We start from the raw sequence: 27,193 nt of genomic DNA on the forward strand, positions 1-27,193 counted from the left end.
AAAAACACAGCATCCATGGGACCAGACAACATCCCAGTCTGCATTTTATACGAACTTCAGAATGAACTAGCTCCCCACCTAAGCACCATGTTAGCCTCACATCAGGCTTTGTGCACACTGAATGGCATACAGCAACAGTTATCCCACTCCACAAAGGGGGAGCCACCACTGATCCCGGGAACTATTGCTCTATTAGCCTGATGAGCCTGGTCTGCAAGGTCATGGAACGTATCATCATGGAACTCATAAACAAAGACATTGGTAACCTCCAAACTCTGGATCCCACCCAGTTCGGGTTTGTGAAAGGCAGATCATGCCTCCTGAACCTGATCAACTTCTTTGAGGCAGTCACCAAAGGCATAGATGAGGGTAAGATGGTTCACACAGCCTATCTTGACCTCACCAAGGCTTTCAACACCATCCCCCGTTTTGGAATTATAGCTAAACTCACTAAATTAGGTATAAATCCCTATGTCACAAGATGGGTTGCCAACTGGCTCACTGACAGAAACCCACACTGTAAACGTTGCATACTCTAAATCTGACCTCAAACCAGTGAGAAGTGGAGTACCACAGGGTTCAGTCCTGGGACTTCTCCTGTTTGGTATCTACTTCTCTGAAGTATAGGCTAACACAGACATCCTCTGGCTAATGAAGTTCGCAGGTGACTGCAAACTAGGAACCATAGTTGAGTCCCCAAATGATGTGGAAATCCTACAGAAGGGCCTCGCTGAGACAGATGCCTGGTGTCAGAGCCATGGCCTTAAGCTCAATGCCAAAAAGTGCATTGTCATCCACTTTGGTAAAAACTCCGTACCCATGAACTACTACATAGACAGCAGTCTACTTAACACCGAATGTGTGATAAGAGACCTTGGGACCCAGGTGGACAGTAATCTGTCCTTTGATAGTCACATCGCCACAGTAGTCAGGAAGTCCTTATATGTGGCACACCTCATTATAAAAGGGTTCTCATCCAGGAAAAAAGAGGTCATTGTTCCCCTCCACTCGACACTCATTAGACCCATTATAAAGTACAACGCCCCTCCTTTTGGAATGTACCTCACAAGACATCTGCAGCAGCTGGAAAGGCCACAGAAGTACCTCACAAAGAGGATTGCTGGCCTCAAACAGATGCCCTACACTGACCGTCTCAAAAAACTCCAGCTTTACTCAATAGCATACCACCTTCTCCGAGGTGATCTCTGCCTAACATATAAAGCTATGTCAAACCCAGAGCTGTTGGACATGCTCAACCTAAAGAAATCCCAATCCCTCTGAGCTACACGGTTTAGGGACCTAAACCTTGTCACCACAATAAACAGGATATGCTGGAGGGATAGATTCCTGTCCCAGAGACTTCCCATACTCTGGAACAGGCTACCCATCTATGTCAAGCAAAGTTCTTCATTAGTACTCTTCAAGAAAAATCTTGATGAGTGGATGGAAAATAGCAAATGCACCCCGGGGATCACTTCTGTGTCTGCTCGACAGTGGCACAGAAAATAACTTTCTTGGTTGGCGTAAGCCAGGGAACCTTGTTGGCTAGGCTTACGTAGGCCCTTGGGCTGATAGCCTAATACCTACCTATGAACCTATGAACCTATGTATAGCACATGTCAGTGAGGGCTGCCGTCATGTAGTAATGGCATACCTATCGGTGTCAAGACGTCTATCTGTCAACACATTCATCCTAATGCATAGCTAGTTGGCTAGCTGATGTCTGTCAGTCCTCTATTCAGATGTGCAGATGTCAGGTATCCATCCTGGACACTTTCAGGCAATCTATGCTTGACTGGCACTGACATGTCTGCCCAGCTGTGTTATAAATGCCACAGATAGGACTCCACACCCTGTATGCACCACATGCCATGGATATCTCAACTACACTACCACAGTCAACAGAACCTGCTTTGGTACAGGTCTCCAAAATAGACACTGACCATGTTATATAATACATGTTGCATACATGTCAACTGGAGCACCTCACTGGGCCTCTGCAAGAGGCACCCAGATGATTGGGTGCTACATGTCACTCTTACCCTGAGGATCACCCCATGGTGTCTATTGAGAGATGGCCTGCTGGCACATGGCAGGTGGCATGATACCACTGTACACACATCGCTTACACTTCCCATCTCTCCATGGACAATAGCCTGGTACACACCTATGAACACCTGCAACGATGCACTCCAGTACTGACAAATGTGTTTGTGTGCATTACTGAGAATATCAGTGTCTGTGTGTTTGTAGACCTGTAGTTGGGAATACCCTGAGGCCCTTCACTCCCCCCATTGCTATAGTTAGATGTGGCTGCTGCTGTACCAGACATTACATGTATCCTGTTATGCTCTTCCCCCTAAGAGCTACATGGGCCTTGCAGTTCCAGCACAATACTGTTGTACAAATGGGTTTATTGGCATGAACAGCAAACTGAAGTAGATCCATCCACATACATGCACACACTTACTGAGTTCTGGCAAGTGTGTGTATGTGTGCATGAGTGTATATATATATATGTAGGGTACTGCATTCTGAGGCCACATACTCCTATTACAATACGTATTGCCACACAGTATTAGGGATAGTGATGTTGCTGACCATTCAAGAGGCATGACAATGCATCACCCTACTATTCCTGTGGCATGTGCATTAGATGCATATCCCTGTAGTAGCACTCTTGGGATAGACAAGAGGTTGTATTGTAGTCCTGGTCAGGGTGTGATGTTGGTTATGTCAGAGTGCTATCAAGGGTTCCAGTGCATACAATACCCACATTGGGGTGTGGGTGCTGGGTATACTGTCATTACACCATGGTACCCAGAGTACATGTCCCTTGTACCGCTGTATGGTGACCACTGTCACCATCAACCATACAGGTAACTGATAACACTATCCAGCTAAGTTATGCATGTGCTGTGTGCAACCTACAAGTAACACAATGGACATACTGACAAGGTAGTTAGCACTGATAGGCCCAGGTCTCTTAGATGTGTGTCTGACTGTTATGCGTTTGTCAATGTGTATATGATGGTGTGTCACACTATGTATTGTCCATAAACAACCATTAAATTCCCCATTACCATACTGTACATGCCTGGGGATGTTCTGCATGTAACATGTAACCTATAACACACCTCATCCTAAAAGCTATGTGGTGTGTGCAATTAAAGCCACACACATCAGTAGCACTATATACCTAGGTAGGGATCTAGTCCCAGTGTTGCCAAGTAAGAGTGTGCATGTATGTGGATGGATCTACTTCAGTTTGCAGAATATACATGTCCAAGAACTGCCTGGCATATGCTAACATTTCACAGGTATCATCCTGTGGACATACATTCCATCAAAACTAGTGTTAGATGTGTAAATGTCCTCTTCTTCACTTTATAGGTGTGCAGCGATACTGGGGTTGGTATATATAGCTGGGTGTGGCTGTTGTGGACACAGCCAACATCATTGCAGTTACTGTTGAGTGTATACCCCCACATAGCTGGCCGTAATACTGTATAGTTCATGTTAACAGGTTAGGTAGTTGTCTATCACACTATCTGTGGTTCTACAGCACCTCCCACCCTCCAAAGGGAAGGGGTGTGCCACCCACACCAGCATACATATGATTACTGAGTTGAGGATTGCACTACATTGCTGAAGGGGACATATACCCTGCTGGTACCATCATCAATGACTTTAAACTAGCGTACTGCTTATTCCACAATGTGTTGTTGTGCATAGTCTGGCTTGGTGGAATTACATAGGCTACAATGGGTTCCTTGCACTGGTACATACATCCATGTGTACACTATTCTCTGTGCAGTGCATCATCACCAAAGCCTCTGTGTGTGTTATACACAAACATGTGGTGTGTACCATCTAGTACAACTACCATTGTCCACTGTAGAAGGACTGCTAACAGCAACCATCATGCACTCACCTATATACACCACCCACAGAGAACTCAGCCATGTGGCACAGGCAGTAACTGTTATACAGACCTGTGACATGTGTTCACCTGTACCTAGGATATGGCACAGCCAAGGTGTCATCACAGTGCCTTACCCCTTGTGAGATTTGACAGCAGACCATCCTCCTGCTGACACATGGACATCTACAACACAAACTGATAACATTATGGAGACCACAATCACTCAGTGTTAATAATAGCTATAATGCATCATGGCTGGAGAGCTACACTTCCTGACACGTAATCATTAAACTTTACTGCTGACAACATGTTACACAGCAGTACATTGGCACTGTGTAGTACAGTCACCGTGTGCATCAGAACATATTAGCTTGACCCTGATCAATGTTATGGATGACAGGGATGTGACACAGGTATCATCTTATGCACAGGGTGTTTTGTTGGTTTGCCAAAGACCTAGGCTGAGACATATGTTTGACACCATGTGTGTGAGTGAGGGGTTTTAATTATTGATATGGCTGTGGTGATGTGGTGTGTGTAGGTATGGGGTTGCCTTAGCTGTGTTTGTATTGTGTATGAGCATGCATGCACACAGTTCTGCCATGTGGCTGTGCTATACAGGTGTTTGTTGGACAGCTGCAAACCATACTTGGCAGGGTATGCAGTTCACTGCCTCTGGCCACGGACATGAGAACTGTGCCTGCCAGGAATTCCACAGGCACGTCCAGGTACAAGCCACTGTATGGTACTCTCCCCTGATGATGACATATGTCAGGAGGAACCAGGTCCCTCCTGGGACTGGCCAGAACCATGTGCACATGGTCTGTTGTGGTGTGGTGTGGACAGCACCCCCCCTGCAGTGCTGTGGCTGGTACTGTCACTAGGGGAGAGGCTTGGTGTCCTTGCATGTCCACATCGACCTCCAGCTGTTGGTGTTGCTGGCCTACATCCACATGGTCATTGCACCACTCCCACCACATGCTCTAGCACAGACAATCCACGGTTGATGAGTCCCACCATCTCACTGCACCGTCTGTCCATGACCTCTGTATAATAACAGAGGGCACATGCAAGATCACGGATGTTGTCAGCTACAGCTGAAAGAGTAGCTCTCTGCAGCCTCAGACCCTGTCTGGTGTACCGTTCCATACATGCCTGCACCTCCATGACAGCCTGAAACATGTGTCTGGTGGTACCAGATGTGGCACATCTGCCTGGGGCATGATGACCAACAGCCCTTCATCAAGCACATGTGTCATAAATACCACACTGTCCTGTGCATTACCACCAACCACCAACTGTCCCTCTGCGATGGCCACTGGTGATGGGGTATCTATAGACACTGTGACTGTGTGCGGGGATGGGGTGGATAACAGGGGGATGTCAAACGATGGCGCAGTTTCAACCTCTGACAACCCCACCTGTGCCTCAACACACCTATCATCATTTTCAGTGTCTGTATAGACATCATCAGATTGCTTGCAGGAGAGACCCTGACACACCTCGCCATCTGTGATGGGAAAACAAGACATGCACTGTAAGACCTGCATGCCATTGCTTAACAGGACACACATACACACACACACACACACACACACACACACACACACACACACACACACACACACACACACACACACACCCTGACATTCCTCCGTAATACTTACCTGACCCTGAATTTACAGACTGTCCCTAGTATATTCTCTTAAGTTCCCCATCCAGCATCAGACTTGGAAACTTACACTCATTAATACCAATCATTAATGTATCATTCTTCTACTTGCCTAGACAAGTGATCACAAAACATGACCTGTTACTCCATTACTTGTTTGACTTGATTGGAGTCGGTTTTACAAAGACTCACTGCTGTCATCCAGTGTTCACCCTGGGTTTGTCCAGACATTGCGAGCATGGCTCCCATATGTTAGGGGCTACTACAGTCACTCAATAATGTCACGCACTGGAGTGGCATATGTAACTATTGCTCAGTAGATGCAAGATCTGTTGCTCTATTAATGTATTATGTGGACTACAGTAATATTTGGAAACACTCACTGGTGTTGTCTAGTAATTCTCCAATGCATCTGTAGTGCTGCATAAGTGGGTATTCTTTCACCTTTCTGCTGATTGCAATTATAACAGTATACCTGGTGTCTAGTTTCCCTCCCAATGCATGTTTCATGCTACAGATCTTATTATACTGTCAGCTGTCCTGAGATTTCATGTCAGACAAGTATTCCTGGTGTTTCATGTGTCTGTCCATGACCATGTACTGCACAATTTCAAAGGGAAGTCGAGAGGTATGAACAACCCCACAATCACATATGTGCATACATGGGCACACACACAAACACAGAAACACACACACACACACACACACACACACACACACACACACACACATCCTATATACATCATCCCCCTCCACTCCACCAGATTGCACTTACAAACAAAATAACCCCACTCCCCACCCCCTCCACACACACTTACAGGTGAGGTTGCACCAAGATATTGCACACAGACCTCCCATTACCCATCTGTCAACATGCATGACACATGGTACTCAACAGCATGCAGTGCAGCTATAGTCAATCCATGCTAACAACATTATACATGTGTGTGATGCATGGGCTGTGTTAGTAGGTGATGCCTCTTCCCCTGGAACACACTGCACCCATTTGCACAGTATTTCTGTGCATCTGTTTGGCACCCTGGCATGTACTGTGCACCATACCTCACAGGTGTACACACCATTGCTGAATGTGTATTACTGTGTCAGTTATATCTGCTCTGCTGCTCACAGCCCCTATGTGTTTATCCGACACATACCTGGGATGATATGTGGACAGATGTCATTTGTGAATGCCTGATGTCTGCTTTACAGATCTCATCATCAGCGGTGCATGTATGGCCAATACGATACAATTACACTGACAACCTTCAAACCTTACAGTGGCTATGGGGAGTGTACACATCCTTATTGATATGACACCCTCTTCCTTGATATGCCATGGGACCACATTACTACATATGTTAACATTACATGAACCTGATATGTGACATATGACCTGTACAATCAAATGCAGTTTCAAACAAATGTGTTAGTTGTGCTGATGCTGACTGAGATGCATACACTTTATGGGTGCATATGTGTGCACGCCCTTATCATGATGGCTTGTTGCACCTACTGTTATGTGTACTACAGCAGTCACTATTCCTGGCAGGGGTATACTAGCATGGGCATCTGCATTTACCAGTATTTGGTCAGTCTGCCCTACACATGTCCCCCAACTCTGCACGATTGCAAGGTCAACTCATGTGCACATCCCTTGAAGTTCACACACTGCTGTCACTATTGCTGTGGAGTCAGGGTTATGTCTGCCACAGTTCCTGACCCTGACTGTGTGCAGATACAGCCATTCATAGCATCCTTTGGATCCCTGCTGTAGTGCACTGTTGTGTCATGATGACACCTCGTCCACACCCTCAGCCTTTTTGCAGATGCTTGACCACTATGGCCTACACGTGTGTCATTTTGCAGTGCCCCAAACACTGAACACCATGTGTACCAGCCTAGTCCCAGCTAATGAATGGTAAACATACAGGTGTACACTGGCACTGGCAAGGTACAGATGGGGATGGTGGGTCTGAAGTGGGGTGAGGTGTTGGTTGTGCAGCACATGTATCTTACTTGATAATGTCTGTACGTTTCCAACGTGGTCTTGGTACACCAGTACACATTGCAACACATCCCTTTAGGGGACCTTTTCTGTTATGCATACATTATCTGTAGAGAGGCCTGGCTGATGTTTCCTGTGGTGCAACTGTCCCATCTGATTACCCTAACCAATGGGCCACACATATGCAGAGTCCAGGCAATTGCTGACACGGGTACTGCATAGCTAGTACTAGCTAGATATTCCTGCAACTCCTTCAGTGTTGTGGCATGTTACTAGGCAGCCTGCATGACTGGTCTGCTACATATGACATCATCTGTCTTGGATGGCCATCAGTTTATTTTCAACATTAATCCTATCCCATACATCCTTTCCTCATACATGACTGTCTGCACTGTTTGCCATGGTATATGCAATGGTGAGGTATGGCTACATGTCCAACTACTGGGTGCTACCTGTTGGGTATGGGGTCCATGCCATGGTATGTAAGATGTGTGCAAGCCATGGCTGCCTCTGTTTCAGGTAAGTGGGCACATTTGATGGCCAAACGTCTTTAACAGCAGACCATTTCTTGATGTGACACTGGGGCCGTGTACTTGCTGGAAGGTCCATTCTCATGAAGAATGCATGCTGTAAGTACCTCAACAGCTGCTTCCACTATATTTTATCTGGAGTGTGTGCACACATATGCTTCCAGTGTTTGTGAAGGTAGGTATTCCTCATATTTGCTGTCCTAACATACGATTCCATATCACACACTCATTGCTCATGTTAGGACCACATTGCAGGTTGTAAGGGCTGTGGACAGCAGTATTGTGATATGCCATAGTGTAGATCTGTAACAGTTGCCATTGTAATACTGGTATATACACTGTTGTAGCACTGTATAAGGGTGATGTTTCACACATGTCCCTACTGTAGACCATTTGTCACACCATTATATTCATCTCTGTGCACACATTTTGCAATGACAGGATGTTAGTTATATTTCAGGAGTGTGACATACCCTTCAGATACACCATCATGGTGACCACTGTGATGCAGTGAAGTTAACAGCAACAATACGTGAACAATTATGAGTAGGTGTGCTAGGTGTGTGCATGGAATATACCATGGCCATAACATGACCGGTGCATTGGCAAACTGGAAGAAACACCATACTCAAAAGCTACAGGCTGCTGCCCTGGAGGTATACCAGAGGGACCTACATAAGTGTGTGAGAGATGTGATGTCAGTAGCCACAGCTGTGGCATTGGTACAGGGTGGGTTCAGCTTTAGAGTACATCAACAGTACAAGCCCACAATACTACAGATTATGCATATCTGTTTATTACTACTACGCAGCAACAGACTATATATATTTCATCTCACATATGCATGATCTAACTGTACAGATGTGGATGGATACGCAACAGTGGTCTACTAATGTGCCCTGTTGCCTTACCTGCACACTCCTCTGCCATTGTGTGAGTAGCGCCCACCTCCACTATGCTCTCCGTCAGGTGTTGTGTCTGTGGGTGTGCAGATGCCCCGAGGCTGGCAAGGAGCTCCTCAACATGTGTCGGGGGGGGCAGGATGGCATGACCCCCCCATTGCAAGCTGGTCCCCCCTGAATGCAGCAGCATGCGGAAGGGAATGGTGAAGTAGATCTGTGCATCAGTGCCGGACCTGGTCATAACTGTGGTTATGCAGGCTGACATCGTTTACCCTGTGAACAACTTCATACCACATGGAGGTCCACTCCTGCAGATCATGGGCTGTTTGGCCAAAAAACACATGGTAGTGCTGCACCAGGTGTGAGATGATGACATCATTCTCCTCCACTGTATAAATAGGCAACCTCTCCCTGGGCATATTACCTGAAAGACATAAAGATGGAAGCAAGTCTGAGGACCTCATACTGCAAGGTTACCATAGTTGTTAATACACATCTCTGTCTCCTCTCCACAATATCTGCAACAAAAGTCTGATCACACAACTCAACAAGTATGTCTACAGAATACCTAACGTTGGGACATATATTGTACTGTACAACACTTAGTGCTATGTGTTTGTCGTCATGTTCCCTGTGGGGACACTATCATTGGTGGCCAGTTATGGACAATGTCATCTGCATGCCATTGTAAGGGCCACTATGGTTCCATATACTCATGTGTTCTGTTTACTATGTGGTTGATGCAAATCTGTTGTTTTGTGTTATTGGGGATATCTATGAATGCTGTTGGACATGATCCAGGAATGTGCGGACTATTACTACCCACATATGTTCTATAACAGTGATACAATAGCATGTTTGGGGAACAGTTGCCAGCAGAACCACCTCTCCCACCTCATCTGGCCATGTTACCAGGCCACATCACATGTGGAACCCACCCTGGTGCCTCCTCATCTACTGGTCCTGCACTACCTTCAGGTGAAACCACCTCAGGGGATGGTGTTCACCCCCCTGACAGCACACACAGACAGGATCCTGTCACCTGAGGTCAGATCCAGGGTCTGGTGCATAGGAAGCTCCACAGAGACTTGGGGGATGTTCTAGAGCACCTTGAGGCCCTCAGTACACACTCACAGAGTCCGCATGCTCCTCCTACTCAGCCCCCAGCCCAGGCACCTTCAGGGCCGTGAAGCTGATGTTGTGACTGCCCATGGGTGGGGACATTGGTCCTATTGTTTCCATATGGGGGCTCATGAGCTTCCACGTCGCAGACGACACTACCCATCCAGGGTGTTTACCCACCACGTGTCATATTCCACCCTGTACGCTGTTTTTTATATCTTCCTACCCAACCTACCTCCACAAATATACCTGCTATCCTTCCCCAAATTACCAATCCCATCTTCACAAACAAGGGCAATGTTTTCCCAACATGGGGTTGACACCTGGCATAACCGTCCATTTTGCACACACTTACTGGTGTATATATATATGTGTGTATTGATATGTGTGATGTTCCCTCACACATATCATGCAGCACTGTATTTCAAAAGTAGGGGACATGTATTTATATACATATGTGTGTGTGTGTGTGTGTGTGTGTGTGTGTGTGTGTGTGTGTGTGTGTGTGTGTGTGTGTGTGTGTGTGTGTGTGTGTGTGTGTGTGTGTGTGTGTGTTTGTATATAGATATAGACACACACACACACACACACACACATGTGTGTGTGTGTGTGTGTGTGTGTGTGTGTGTGTGTGTGTGTGTAGATATATATTATAAGTTGTATATATGTATATATATATATATATATATATATATATATATATATATATATATATATATATATATATATGTATACATATATGTGTGTATATATATATATATATATATATATATATATATATATATATATATATATATATATATATATATATATATATATATATATATATTTACAGGGTGCATTCAGACATCAGGTCCACACACTCTAACTCTACTTCCTGCACAGCTGCAGTGTTCCGCCTTGCTACAACACAGACAGGTGTCACATATGGACACAGCCTAACATTAGGGGGGTATATATAGGGATAGATTGCAGGTAAGCCTATTACATACCTATGGCATTTGTACATGCTACATTATGCATTAGAATGAGTGTCCTGCAGGTGGTGGGCTCTGCAACTTACATGTCCATCATAACGGCATTACTTCCACCACCAGTTATTGGTCAAACTAATATAAACGTCTTGCATTACACAACACACTATGATGGATTACATCTTGTCAGTCAGTGTTGATCTGCATAGTTGACAGTTATGCCCCACTGCCCACAGAGACAGACACTATTGTCCATAGCAGTTGTTCAGCTAGTCATCATTACAACAACAACACCTGATGGCACATATAAATCATTCCACATCATTTATCCCCTTATTATGGACCAAGTACTACATTCAATTACATGCATATATACTTCACATACCTGTTGTAGGAATGATGTTTCTTCTGGATACAGTTTGCTGTGTGGATGGCTAGATGGATGTGTGTTTTTTTTTGTTTGTTGTATTTGTTTTTTTTCTCTTTCTCTCTCTTTCTCTCTCTCTCTACCTCTATCTCAGTCTCTCTCCACTAAATGGATTGAGCTGCTTTGAATAGATTGCAGCATGGCTTTTGTAGGTGATGAACATGATCATATGATGGTCTCTGCACCAGTCATTGTCTACCACTTGTTACCTGCATGCAGCCTGCTGTGTAGTACTTCCAATTACCATTGTCATGGTAACCCACTACTATAAATTCCTACATCATGTGGGTGTGGTCCCTTTACCTTTCCTGTATGGAGGTCATCCTTCCTGTTGTGTGGGCAGCTGTGTTACAGACAGCAGGTAGCAATAGCTCTTACAAGAGGACTTGCAGACTCAGGCCAGCTACATATTTGTATAAGGTTCCAGACCTACAGACAGTGTGAGTAGTTTTGTTATATGTGTTGTATACCACCAGTGTTACAGTGTTTGTGTGTACATACTAGTTTAGCATGGAATGCAGTCTGTCTGCATAGCTCTCAACTGTGGGCCTATCAACATGATGGCTAGAGGATTGTCTGTTATGTTCTGTCTGTACACCACGCAGGTCTTGTGTCAAATATATCACTGGCATTGTGTCTGTTGAGTGCTATCAGTACATGGCTGCATCCATTTGTGTTTCTGACTTCATTTTCCTGACTAAGGGTATGTTGCAGACTATCCTGCAACACCAGCAACTTTCTCGGTGTATAACAACACTATTTCGGATATGGCCCTGTGTTGCGGCCTCTGTCCTCCACCTATATATCAGGCTTTGTCCATATGACATGCAGTAAGAGGTTGTTATGTAGTGGCCTATGATTTTGTCATGCTGCCATTCCTGCCATCATTCCAGTGATGTTGTGGTCCCCACACATATTGTGGGGTTGGGTCCATATATATGTGGGCTACAGCTGGACAAAACATGTGTGCCCTTCTGCAGTCTAGAGGTCAGTGTATGTAACAGTGTTATATGCCCCTGTAAGTCAGTCTATGGGGGAGGGGTATGCACCATATATAACCTAGGCTGTTACAACATGTGAGGGATATCAGTAGTAAGACACCTTAAGGTATATGGCTGTATATTGTCATAATTTCACCTTGGGAACATTGGTGGCCTAGTGCTTACTGTCATATAGACTGTTCTGTTTGTCAGTGTGATAGTGATGATTTCATTTAAGCATTTTTATGTAACAGATACATCCTCATTATGGCAACTTAATTATTTTCCCCCTAGGGGTTGAGTACAGAGTGTAATTGGAGGTTACTGAACTATACTTCTGCATTACTTACTGTTGATTTATTGTTATTCTCTGGCCCAGTCTTTCTTTACTGTTGTACTACTTGAAGGCCTTGGCCTGGACAGCAACATATGTTATGCTTTCGGATTACTGTATAAAAAGATCTTCTTGAAAGTTGCATTAGTCAGTTAGAATGTATTTCAAAGACCTAACAGCTATATGACATGGCATATACAACTGTAATAGTACACAAATAAACATTTCTTATGTATGCAAACCTGTGTGTGGTGTCATATTCTTTGACTTCTGTGTGGGTATATGTTTCATGCAATAATTGTCTTTTGTATGAGTGAATCATACATTGTCCATTTTAAAGGGTGGCAATTGTAGGAATACTGGCTGCTCAATATGCTGTGTACCCTCTAAATATGTATCTTCCTATACATATCTATGTGTGTATGTGTATTTACATATATATATAAATACATGTGTCTGATCTTGTAATTAGAACACTCTTATACAGGGTGTCCTAGACAGTTTTATTATGTAGCACTGTGTAGATGACAGTGATGAGTAATACCTTATTATTCAGCGATACTGCAACACTAACACTGCCATACAATACCAGACTAAACAGTACCCGTCCAGGATTTCAATCTTTTATTTCTAGTAACAATTTTTGTATCTGACAGACCTGTGGGGGGAATGTTTGTTAACACTACCTGAACGTTTCCACACATATTACCAGATTCCATATTATTATTATGCACATACATCTCACTCTGTTACTGCACGCACTCCAGTCATAACTTCACAACATGGGGGTGGAGTTGGGACATACTTTGCTTATTACGCTCATAACACTTTGGTGAGTTGCTAGAGTGACACGTTTGTTCTTATAGATATATTTCTAACAGTTATGATGTCTGACAATCAGTTGTATGTCATTATTTGCTGCTTAAACTTCTGGGATCATCCCCCTAATTTGCCAAGGGGACAAGGTGACAGGCAAGGGACTTATGCCAATTATCTGGACTTTCTGACAATATCTGTACAGTTGTGGGGTATGATTCTGCATACAGCGTGCTACCATTCCTACACATTTTATTTATGTAGTGCAGTGTGGGTAACAGTGCTTAATACAACAGTACTATTAAGAGATTGCAACACTACATTATCATATGATACCAGAGTAAACACAAGTAGTCCAGGAGTTAGACCTTTATTGCCAGGCTGTTAACCATTTTTTACATACAAACTATATGAGACTCTTCCTGTCATATTGTCTGATTTATTCAGTAAATGCCATACACAATACAGGTTTTATACTGGCAATTAACTTTCTACTACGTTTAGATTTATTTTTTATGACAGTACATGCAAGATTATTACTAACCTGCCTTGCAATGCAGCCTCTGCAGTCTCAGGCATGGGCTTCCCAATTCACAGCCCACTCATCTGCCACTGTCAAAGACATAAGAGGAATATTTAGCCATACTTATCTATAATATACTTGAGCTGGCAATTTTTAAACAGATACTGTTACTGATACTTACACATGGCTGGGACATCAATCGTCTGCCTAGCCTTGTGGATCCACTGATCCAAGAGTTCCCTCTTTCTCCATTTCAGGTCAGCATAGTGATGCCTGACCTGCTTACCAGTTCAAGGGATCCCAGTGGCACTGGTGAGATCACAGGCAAGACGGTCCTAGGCTTCTGCTTTATATTGGGAACCCTGGTACTGGCCCTGCAGCAGTCTCTGGTCATGGTCTTTAACAAGGAGTCCTGCCATGACTTTGGACTCCTGGATGCCCCAGCACTGTGCCCGAAAGCATGATCCTTCACCCACACCAGCCATAGTGCATACATGAGGAAGCTGCAACCAGTTATGAGATGTATTCCCACCTGTGGGCTTTAAATATGGCTGATTTCCCACACTTTGCTGTGACTGGATGGTTTTGAAAATGCTAAGCTATGGGCAAACTTGCTTACCTAAGGTTTAATTGCTTAAAGGGGCATACCACTGGGCAAACTGATTTAGCTGGCCTACACATTGCTTACACCTAGAAAGCAGGGCTGTGCAATGCTTAGAGTTCCTTAATTTTAAATTTGCACACTGTTTGCTGTTTGGCATTGATTTATCATTCATTACATGTTATAAATGTGTTTGGTATCCATGATTCATGTGTATGTACGCTGTATGAGATCCTTGTGTTCATTGGGGGAATTCAACACTTTATTACAATGACACCTCACATCTGGACTTAATGCAGTACTCCAGTTCACATATTTATGTTATGTAGTAGGTTATACAACATAAAACTGTATATAGATTTCTTTCACATGTAAATTTTGATTTTGCTACAGTGAGGATCTGTTTCTGGATACCTCATTCTTATGTACTGCTGTGATGGCTTAATGGTTGACTATAGTGTGCAGGGTCCTGGGTTCAATACTTGCATGGGTTGTTTATTTTGTTGCTGGGCAGGACAGCAGCTGTTGGATACAGAGTGATTAAGGCACTTTTAAGCAGTTGTAAGAAGATTTGCCCAGGTTTGCACGATGGTAAGCAATGCTAATGTCCGGTTAAATATGCTTACAGGGAGTTAGCTTCAATATTGCTAACCCCCATGCAAATGGGCTTAAACCCACTTACTACTGCTTACAACTGCTTACTCCTACTTCCCCCGCACTAATTTAGACAGAAATGTAACATGGCTCTTGAGAAAGTGGTAGATTTGGACACTCTATGGATTTATCTTTCATTACACATTATACCTTCAGTTCATATCCCTGATTCATGTGTACATATACTGTATGGGGCACTTGTGTTTATCTGTGGATTTTACAACATTATTACAATGACACCTCACATCTGCATTTATTGCAGTACTCCAGTTCACAAATAATTGTTATTTTGTAGGTTATATGGTGATAAAATGTTCATAAAGTGATTTGACATGGAAAATGGAATTTACTACAGCAAAGCAAATGCTCTGACCACTACACTATTGTAGTACTGCTTCATTTGCATGTATCTTGCTATTTATCTTCTTGTGCCATTTAAGCTACAGTATGTGTAGCTAAGCAATGGGCAAACCCGCACACTTACCTGTTTGATAAAAAAAAATTCTACTGCTATTTTCTCTTAGAAGGGGCAGGTTTCATTTATTGCTGTGGATTCCTGCATGTATCTGCACATTTGGCAGACATCCTAGCAACCCCCCATATCTCTCAACCTCTTAATGCACAATATCTGGACAAAGTTTGACAACATGAGGTCCAACTACGGACATATTTTAATTATTGCTCTTATAAACTTGGAACAGTTGCTAGAGTAACAGGATTTGTTTTAATATACTTTTTCTGATGGATTTTGCTGTCTGACACTCATATGTATGCCATTATTTCACAGTTTCATTCCTGACATCATCATGTGATTTCATGGTACAGCTGGGATACAGACCTTCTGTATGGGCAACAAATGTGGACATTATGCAATGATGTGTACAGTTGGGAGGTATGCAACCTCCTATGAGTGTTCTCGCTCATTGTTATTGCTAAACGGCACTTCCTGAGTGCAGGGGCATGTTTATTGTGAGAGCTCTGCTCTCAGACACATCCCCTACACTTGTCCATACTCCGTGTCCGTTTAGGAGCAGAGGCAGCACACCTTCATTACTATGCATGGTGCACTGCCGTGCTGCTCCTAAATGGTCACGGAACCTTACTGAATCCCGGGGTAGGTGGTTTACTTAAGAACATCTTGTTATAGCCTTCTTTTTAGGTGGCAACTATAAATGTTTAAACTCAGTTAAAAAGGCATTAACTTTTTCCATATGAAGTAGAAGCACTAGAAGCATGTAAAATGGAGTGTAATAGTAGAGTATTTGGATTGTGTGGTACTTCACATCTTGTATATGTATATATTGTTGTTGTTTTTATTAGAAATGTTAGATTTTTTCAACTATTGTTCTATTAACTCCAGTTTAGAAATTAATAAGTCAGTTAATATTGTAATGATCTTGTCTAACTCTCTCTCAGTTGTATTGGTAATGTGGTTAGGCACAGTAGTAGTTGTGACAGATTTTAATGCTACAGTAAATATGGAAACTCTGAACTTCTATACTTATACTTTGAACTGCGTTGGGAGGAAGGGACTTCCAAAATTCATTTTCAAAATAACATGGACATTAGTAGAAAGTAGAGGATGTGGGAGATAGACTCATGGAATATAAAAGGTCTACAGGATAAGAAAAAAAAGAAACTACTTTTACATCTACTTTACCAAACACAAGCAAATATTATTTTTCTACAAGAAACACAGTTACTTAATGAAGATTGGAAAGGGGATAGGGATAAATCCTGGATAACCCCAATTATTGTCTCTAGTAGTAAGGCTAATTCAAAAGGAGTGGTTATACTTATTAAAAAACATTTAATGAGACTATTCTTGATTTTAGATCTGATAACTTGGGGAGGTGGTGTTAGTTTCACTGTACAAACTATATATCCTGTAGACCTGTATTCTTTATAAACATATATGGTCCTTGTTCAAATCAACACAAATTTATTATACAGATAAATAACTTATTACTAAAGTTCCCTAACCATGATTAGGTAATATGGGAGGACTGGAACACTGTCACTGACCCCTTAAAAGATAGACTGAGTAGAAACAAATCACACAATGCCCAGGCATCACAAGCTTTGGATGATCTAATGCTAGATTTTAGTTTATTTGACCCTTTTTACTCAATGGGTCAATCTAATCCTAATAACAAATATACATTCTACTCCCCCTGCTATAAATCATGGTCCAAGATCGATTTTTTCCTGATCTCAGATTCCCTATTAAATGAAGAGACCATGTACTCAGCCAGCCCTAGATTCTTCTTGGACCAATCTAAAATAAGCCTAAAAGTTATACCTTTGAAAAAAAAAAAAAAATTAGTAACTTCCAGACTTGGTCTTTGAATGCAAATCTTTCCAATAAAGAGGAAGTTGTAGAAGCAATTAATAAGGAACTAGAACTGAAAAATAGTCTTCCAACCTCGGACATTACACTAGATCTTTTGTGGGCAGCTAATAAAGTCAAAATCAGGGGTCTGCTGATGCAGAAAGCCTTGTACTATAAAACCTCTCTAAACAAAAAGAAAACAGTATAATATACAAAATCCAAGAAATTGAAAAATCACTTCAACTGTAGTTCACACAAGAGTAAGAAAGACAACTTTTAAGCAAACAAAAGGAGATGCATCTACTCCACTCACAAAACCTCTTTCCTGGAAATTAAATTCCATGTTAATTATTCTGAATGGGCACAACAACCCTCGATACTACTTGCTATACTTATTAGCATTTATCAAACCCACCAGTAATTACTAAAATTACATATAATATCAAACTGTTTGCTACCAAACAAGAAATACTACTTGTGTTTGAAAAGATATAGAGGAAATCATACGGATCACAAGATTCACTCTTCTCAGAGAACTACAACACTCTCTTTGACAATCTAAATTTTCCAAAAATAGAAAAACATCAAGTTGAGCTCTTAGAAGCCTCCTTTTTATCAGAAGAAATTGCGGACGCAATTAAAAGCTTACATAAATCCAAAGCCCCAGGTCCCGATGGCTTTACTTCAAACTTCTACAAAACATTTGCCCCCAAACTGATCCCTATCCTTCTTAAAGTCTTCAGTCACATTAGCAAATTTGGCTTCAAGGACTTATACCTGAACAATTCCAAGACTACATTTATACATAAGCCCAACACTGACAAAACTAATCCAACAAGCTACAGACCAATATCTCTTATAAATATAGATATAAAAATTCTTTCCACAATATTAGCAAATAGACTTAAAACAGTTTTACCTTCAATTATATCTATAGAACAATCAGGTTTTATGAAGTGGAGACAGACTTAGGATAATACACTTACAGAAGAAGAAGAAGATTGGATGCAGCTGTAATGTCTGTGCACTGGCCCAGTAATCAAGGAGCCTTAATCCTCACCACTAACACTAGTGAGGGGTGTCCACATTGGGAAGGATAACAAATACACACACAGTAAAGTACACTTTCCCTTAAGAGCACACAGAGATCACAGTCTGAGGCTGGTTTCTCCCTTTCTTCCCAGATCCCCAATAAAACTCCCCACTGGCACAGCTATAGGGTACAGGTCTTAGCTTAATGATCAAGCTAAAACCACCAGAACCTTCTCTGTCCAACCAGTGCTTCATGTCCCTACCAAAGTGTCTGACACAAACACACTTTGAGATATAAGTTATATACAATCACACAGACACTTCTAGGGAAGGCTGGCACAGGTTCTTCAGCTATGCCCCCTTGTCTGCCAGGCTATAAGGTTGAAATCATGGCCAACAACCACTAATTTGAGCTGATAATAAGGCCCTTACTAAAGGGTGTCCAACTATTACTGTGCAATATTATTATCCAAATAGTAAATCCAACCACTGCCAAACAATTATGCAACACCCATGCACTGGCCTAATCAAGGAGCCTCTCCTCACCACTAACACCAGTGAGAGGCATCTGCATTGGGAAGGATAACAACTACACACAGTAAAGTACAATTTCCCTTAAGAGCACACAGAGATCACAGTAAGTCTGGGGCTGGTTTCTCCCTTTCTCTCCAGATCCCCAATAAGACTATCCACTGGCGCGGGTATAGGGTATAGGTCTCAGCCTAGTGGTCAAGGTAAGACCTCCAGCACCCTCTATGTCCAGCCAGTGCTTTGTGTCCCTGCCAAAGGAGGTGACACACACACACACACACACACACACACACACACACACACACACACACACACACACTTTGAGATATAAGTTATATACAAACACTTAGTCCTGGGGAAGGCTGGCACAGGTTCTTCAGCTATGACCCCTTCTCTGCCAGGCTATAATGTAGAAATCACTGCCACAACCACTAATATCAGCTTCTGATAAGGCCCTTACTAAAGGGTGTCCAATTATTACTGTGCAATATTATTATTCAAATAATAAGTGTGACTGAGCAGCAAGACTATTGGACTGGCTTTGTACACTATCACTATATATGTACTCTGGAGCTTAAATTATCTCTACACAAAGCAGCCACAGTTGAAAGGTTTAAAAATATTTAATAATGAATAATAAAAACACAAGACAATACTTCTTACTACACAGTGCTAGTCAAGAGTTCAAAAATCACAGGAAAATGCTTAAAATAGTACAGTAGAATAGTTCTGACATCAATACAGAAAAACAGCTAGACTAAATGTACTATTTTCTATCTATACCTAAGAGCAATCACATTTCTAATAAACTTATATGGAGAGCAAAGTAGAGTACTGGTGAGTTGTTGTCAGTTTTAGTCAAAATTTAAAATGCTCTCTCTTTGTCTCTAAGAAAGTCCTTTAAATTGATAATATATCCTGCTGACTCATTTTAGATTACATCATTCTTAACAATTCTCTGGTTTTCCAGGCTAATAGAAACTCTAGATTTACATTTCTTAGTAAGATTGCTCCTGGTCAGGAAACTACAGCAATTAAAGACATTATATATGTAAAATCTAGCAATTAACTCTGGTCTTAAAACACTAGAAAGAATCTGCTGATTCAGACACAATGGCTTCGAGCCCTGAGAGAGATCACACAGTCATAAAATGCTTGACTTATCAGCTTTCTTACAGCTGAGTGCACTGTTGTTATATTTTTGAATTTCAACATCCAATACAGTCTTCTCACATTGAAGAGAATAGGCCTATTGCTTTTATTAATATTTACAAAGACATAGAATTATTTACAAAATTCTGTCTAGCTAGGCTGGCAGCCTTCACCTATCTTCACAGCAGCCATGCAGTTTTTGACGAAAGAGAAGCTCCCCAGATATCTTCTAACACTTGATGCCACTAAAGCATTTGACAGAGTTAACTTGGATTTCTTATTCTTAACTTTACAGCACTTCAACGTTCCAAACAAATTCATAAATATAATTAAAATACTTTTAAACTATTCATTTACTGCACTATTGGCATACTGGTTAAAGTGTTTACCTTACAGACATAAGGTGCAGGGTTTGATTCTGAGTTCTTGAGGATGGCTCAATGGCTAATGTGTTTGCCTTACAAACACAAAGTGCAGGGTTTGAGTCTCACAAGGGATAATTGGCTAGGCTTAAAATGGCTCATAAGGGCAGTTAGCTTAGTACTAAACTATGAACCTAATAAATGCTGTTCTAACAGATTAAAATTAATTAATGGTACAAGGCAAGGCTGCCCCCTTTCGCCATATCTCTTTAACATTTATATTGAACCACTATTTATTTATCTATCACAGAAAACCTTTCATCATATTCCCAGGATACTGAATAACAACCTGCTGTTCTCAGCCTTTGCTAATGACCTCAACATATATTACCAAGTACCTGACTCTGATTTAAATAAAATTTTAAAAAGCTATTGATATCTTCTCGAAAGCCTCTAACAATGAAGTTAACCCCTCAAAGTCACTCATTTTCCTATTAACCCATTAAAACACTAGTCTTATTTTCCAGACACTGCAATTAAAGTAAAATATGATTTAAGTACCTAGGTATAAGGTTTGTACATAATCAAAAGAACTTCTTTCAATATAACTTTCTAAAAATTTGGGCAAATATTGAACATGACCTGAATAGATGAAAAAACATGAAGCTTCCTTCTTGTCCAGATTAGCAGTAGTCAAAATGAATATCCTTCCCAAAGTTCTATACCAATTAAATGAAGCCAGCTCTATTATTCCTATGAACTTTTTTAAGAGAATCAATAAAACCTTAACTACATTTATCTGGTTTCCAAAAACCCCAAGAATTGCTCTGAAAGACTAATACTGCCAAAAAGTAAAGGAGGTCTGGGTTTACCGGATTTTAAGTTGTATTACGACATAATATGTGTCAATCAAATCCTTCTAATTGCTGACCATAGCCCTAATAACTTAACCCACACCCCACAATGGATCAAACTATGGTATGCCCATGTCAAAGCACAAACATAAACCATGAAACTTTACCTATCATGGATAGATTCATACTACAGGACAGTACAATACATAATCTAATCAAACATAAAATCAAAGCATTTCAAAATCTCTTCTCCTCTTTACACCTTGAGAATGCACTTGTCCTTCTACAACCTGTCCATCTAAACCCAAACCTGAAGGTAGGCAATAAAATGTTAAACATGATCCAATTTCCCCAAATCAAAAGGTATACTGTCTGGGACTTTTATAGACTTAAGGACAAATCGTTAAGCAATATTAAAACTAATCTTAACCTAAGTAACAAATACACCATAATACTAACATAAATTAAAGAACTGGTGTCTTCTATTAGAGGCATCCCAGACAGAATAGAGAAGAAGTAAACCTTGCACAATCCCTAATGAAATTTTTAAAACTCAGAAACAAGATGTTACAGGCTTCATACAAACTAATCTCGGCTATTAAATACCAAACTTCTCTTACATACGCTCACTATTGGAACGATAAAAATCCTAATTTAACTGATGTTCAACTCACTCTGACTTTTAATAACACAAACAAATTCTCCCCCTTCAAGAAGCTTGTATATATCCAGTTAATGATAAACACTAACACCTAATATACACCAGAATGGCAAGTTCTTCCCGAGCACCTCTCCTTTTTTCCATTTTTGTCCATCGCAGCCAGTGGACCTTTTGCATATTCTCTGGTACTGCAAATATGCACATAACCTATGGAACCCATTAAGGGTCAAATTCAGAAAATGGGCAATAGGAAATCTACCCTATCTTGGGAATTTGCTATATTGCATGTGAGTCCCATTGATATGCCGAAGTCTGACTTGAATATCCTGATAGCTTTATTTGCATTAGTTACATTGTACTTCACCCAAAACTGGCTTGACAGGTCATAAATAGAATGGAAGGGCTTTATTAATATGGCCTCTAAATTTATCATATCTCACAACCTATTCATAGGTAATAGAAATAAACACATGAAGTGTCTCAACTTCTGGAATCCGATCCTAGATCACATTCTGAAATATGCTATAACAAGAACATATCTATCAACCTGCCCCTACGTTGCTTCTGGAAGTCTCTTCCTCATGAGATTTTAACAGATAGTAGTCTCTAACAGTTTTATTTTTGTCTTTCATTGTAATGAAGTGACCACTCACTAACAATTAATTTTAGCAATATATGTAAATAGTTGTATATATTAGGTGTTAATGAATCCTGCTATGTACCACTTACTTCTAAATGTATGTCTGTATTATTCCAAACATTCAATTTAATTGTATAAATGAACCAATCTCTTTAGACACTAGAACTTGGTCATTTCCAAGCAAGTATTTAAAAGGCATTATCTTGTTAACTGTCAGTTGAAGGTTATCTGTTCACGAAGAAATGTCGTGTTGTATATTTTTGCATATCATATGTTGAAAAATATAATAATATAAAAGTCTGGAAAAAAAAAGAATCATACCTCAGAATCTGGAAACATCAAAAATCTGAAAAAAGGCCAACAAAAAGTTGGTACAACTGGGCAAAAATTGGGACGATGATTAGCATATCATTTCCATACATAATCATGTAACCCCACCCACTCCAATGGAATTGTGAGATACCAATATGAAGACTGACGTCACTAAATAAAAATAAATAATGACAGGCATTTGCATTTCAGACTAATAGCCATTGTGGTGCAGTGGTAGCATTGTCGCTTCACAGCAAGAGGTTCTCCAGTTCGATTCTCGGCTGGAGCGCCTTCTGTGTGGAGTCTGCATGTCCTCCCCTTGTTCGAGTGGCATTCGAAAGACATGCATAAATGGGCATGCCTTCGTTGAAGGTTGGGTGTCGAGCTGGCACCTCGGCACCATAAAAATCTACTGCCAATCATTAGTGGACCGGAGTTCCGCTGTGGCAACCCCTAACTGGGAAAAGCCGAAAGAAGATCATATCCCTCAGAAAATACATAATAATGTAAAACTTGTTATTCTAGCAACTATCTGAATTTACAGGAGCAATATTTAAAATCTGTCCATATTTTTGGTCATTTGTCCCACCATTATTTTTGGGTTTGTCCAGATTTCTTGCTCTGAGAGATTGAGAGGTATGGTGTGTGTGTGTGTGTGTGTGTGTGTGTGTGTGTGTGTGTGTGTGTGGTATTGATGACAAACAGCTAACAGATTAAAAGTACTTGGAATGAATTGTATTTCTTAGAAACTGACAAACTGGTTTGCAGGTAACAGTGCATTTCCCTCACTAGGAACATATCATTATGAAAATGCAATAATTACAGCAAAGGAAAGCATGCTTGCAGCAACACAACAATGAGAATTTGTTGACAAAAAGTGGTTGCAGAGGGATCTTTTTGTTTATCCTATAAGAAAGTATCAATGTCGATGTGGCACTGTGAAAATCTGGACACTAAGGTCCAGCCATCAGCTTGTTTTAAGCTGAGTGTACTGCATCTGCAAACCTGGTCATCCGCTCATTCTGATTATAAACCATGGGAGATGTACCCCTATACTTCTCCCTCCTTCACATCTCAGTCAGTTGTGCTTTGGCTTTTCTTCCCAAAAATGCCATCCTAGACAAGCACATAGGGACAAGCTAACGCTGTCTACTTGCTGCCTGCTACTATGATAGAAGAGAAGTTCCATTTTAGCTCAAGAACGGGTTAGGCTGCACACTGCCACACACAGCTTCTAAAATAAATTGCTGAAATCAATGCGGTTGTTTTCTAATAATTTAGATCACTTATTCACTCTTCAGTGGTCTCACCCACACAAGTTCATGACCCAGTTGTCCAGTCTTCTTGCACTTCTAGTGTATAAATATTTTATGCCCCACACAAGTATAATCATTATGAACAATTCTTCCGACATGCAGCAGTTAATAGATGAGCTGAAATCTACATATATGCCAATAGAACTCATTGGAGCAGTAGATGTTTAGAGCTTTAGAAGAGGTCCCCCCAATACAAAACAGAAACCTTTTGGGGGAGGGGGCTTATAGGTTTACAAATGCAGATGTGTACAGCACAAGCACTGTTCTACAGAGGAAACAACAACAAATGTAACTGAGCATCCGAGTAAATCTCAATAGACTCAGGGAAAATCCATAATCATGAACAAGCAGGGACACTTTTAAAGTAATAGTACTATTTACTATACACTTTTTAAAGTAATATAGCATCTGTTTTATTACAATTGGAGTACCGCTTAATTGTTTTCACATGATAGTCTTAATCTGCACATTTGTTTACTGCCTTATTGTGTGGAAGAACATTAAATATGCAGATGCTTGAATATAGTGGCATAGTGGTGCAGTGTTTAACGTTGTTGCCTCACAGCAAGAGGTCCTCCTGTTTGATCTTCAGATGAGGTGCCTTCTGTGTGGAGTCTGCATGTCTTCCTTGTCTTCATGTGAGTTTCCTCCTGCATTCCACAGACGTGTCTGGAGCATTTCTCCCCAAGCCTCTGTCAAAAATTGGCTCTGTCCTAGTTGGACTTTCCCAGTCAACAAATGTTAAATAAATAAAAATATTTTAGGAGAAAAAATGTTAAATGAAATCTATGATACTATGAAAAACATTCAGAATTCTTACATAGTGACTGTTATTAGTGATAAAGTATAGTAAGTTTTTGGTGTATAGGGTTGTCTTGTTTACCACTCCACCTCTCACTCATGATAGTAAAGCAAAAAACAAACCACATGAAGTTTCATTTTATTGAATTTCTTTTTTAACATTTTTTTTTAATTTGGAAGCCAGAATTTGCTTTGCATTTTAAGTATGCGCTATACACTTTCATCAAATTATTATTTTAAGAATGGTTGTGGTGCAGCAGAATCAGTAACAGAATTTCTTGCCCCTTGTGATGCTTTCAGTGCAATATTTGCATTTCTTTCTTTCTTTCTTTATTTTTTCCATACTTGTGCCAGTCAGTATTCTGTACTTTGTGGGCAGCTGTATTTCACTTGGAGACACATTCTTCAAGAAAAATGAATAAATAATTACATACAAGTGCATAAAACTATACACATGCTCATGTATACATAGCTCTCAGACTTCCATCTCCAAAATGAGAAGAACACTGCCTCTCATAATGTGGAGCAAATGGGCAAAACATGGAATGCTTGCTAACTGCTTATTAATAACTTCAACTGTTAAACTCACAGGACGGTTAAAATTTGTGAATTTATACTTTGTTATTCAGTATGATTCACAATTTATTTTAATTAAAAAGTAACACAGGATGTGCGACAAACCCATTCAGTGTGGAAATGCAAGGAGTGTGGACACTTAAGACTCAAAATGAGGAATATTCCTTGTAGGTTCATAATGAGGTACACTTGAGAAGTAAGAAACATTCATGCATTTCCTTCAGTTTGCTATATTTCACCGGGGAAAGGGATGGAAAGGAAAGGAGAAGCTACCTCCCCCAAAAAATATCTGAATAAGATGAAGGACCTTACTGCAGGCTGCTTCTGTACAGTGACTTTGCTGGCTCCTCTCTCCTATGCATGTCTTTTATCTGCTGCATTTTACTTAAGAAATGTGAATCAACCTCCCAATCAAAATAAGTAAAGATACAGCTTTTGAATACTAAAGGCCACTATGTCTTCATTCTGCACTAATGTCCCCACCTTTAGCTTGCATCATTTGACTATGGAAATGGTTCAGGACTGAAATAAAATTCATTTTTATGAACTACATCTTACTGATAGAGGGAAAAGTTCACTTTCCACTGGTTAGAAAATGAGCAGTTTAACTTCTGAGTCCAGGTTTTAGGACCTGCTCCTGACTATTGCTGATTTAAATGAGCAGAGAATACTCCTACTAATCCATGAATTTATGGAATGATGTATTGTATAATACATATATGTATATATGGTTTACCTCCATAAGGTCGCATATACAATATGCAACCAGTCAAATATCTGATTCAAAACGTCGGAAACTACACTTTAAACTGCTTAAAACAGCAAAAGTGCTACACTACGAATTCCGCAATCCAGAAATGTCAAATGTGTTCGAAACACCCATTTCAGGATGTTCCAAACACCATGCCTCCCCCTGCACCCCCCACACCCCCTGCTAATTTAATATACTAACTCCAAGATCGCACTACAGTGAGAGAAGGGGTACATGTCTCAATCCCCACTGTAGTGCGATCTGCACTCTGACTGATGAATTCACATGAGCGAATGCACACTTGCATTCACTCATTTGAATTCACACTTCTGTTTTTCCACATTTACAAATCTTGCCATTGTACTTTTACAAATCAGAGTGTTGTACAATGACATCATGACCTTA

The sequence above is a fragment of the Protopterus annectens genome, chromosome 8.part0 (assembly GCF_019279795.1).
Source record: "Protopterus annectens isolate FY-2018-M chromosome 8.part0, PAN1.0, whole genome shotgun sequence".
Taxonomy (NCBI): domain Eukaryota; kingdom Metazoa; phylum Chordata; order Ceratodontiformes; family Protopteridae; genus Protopterus; species Protopterus annectens.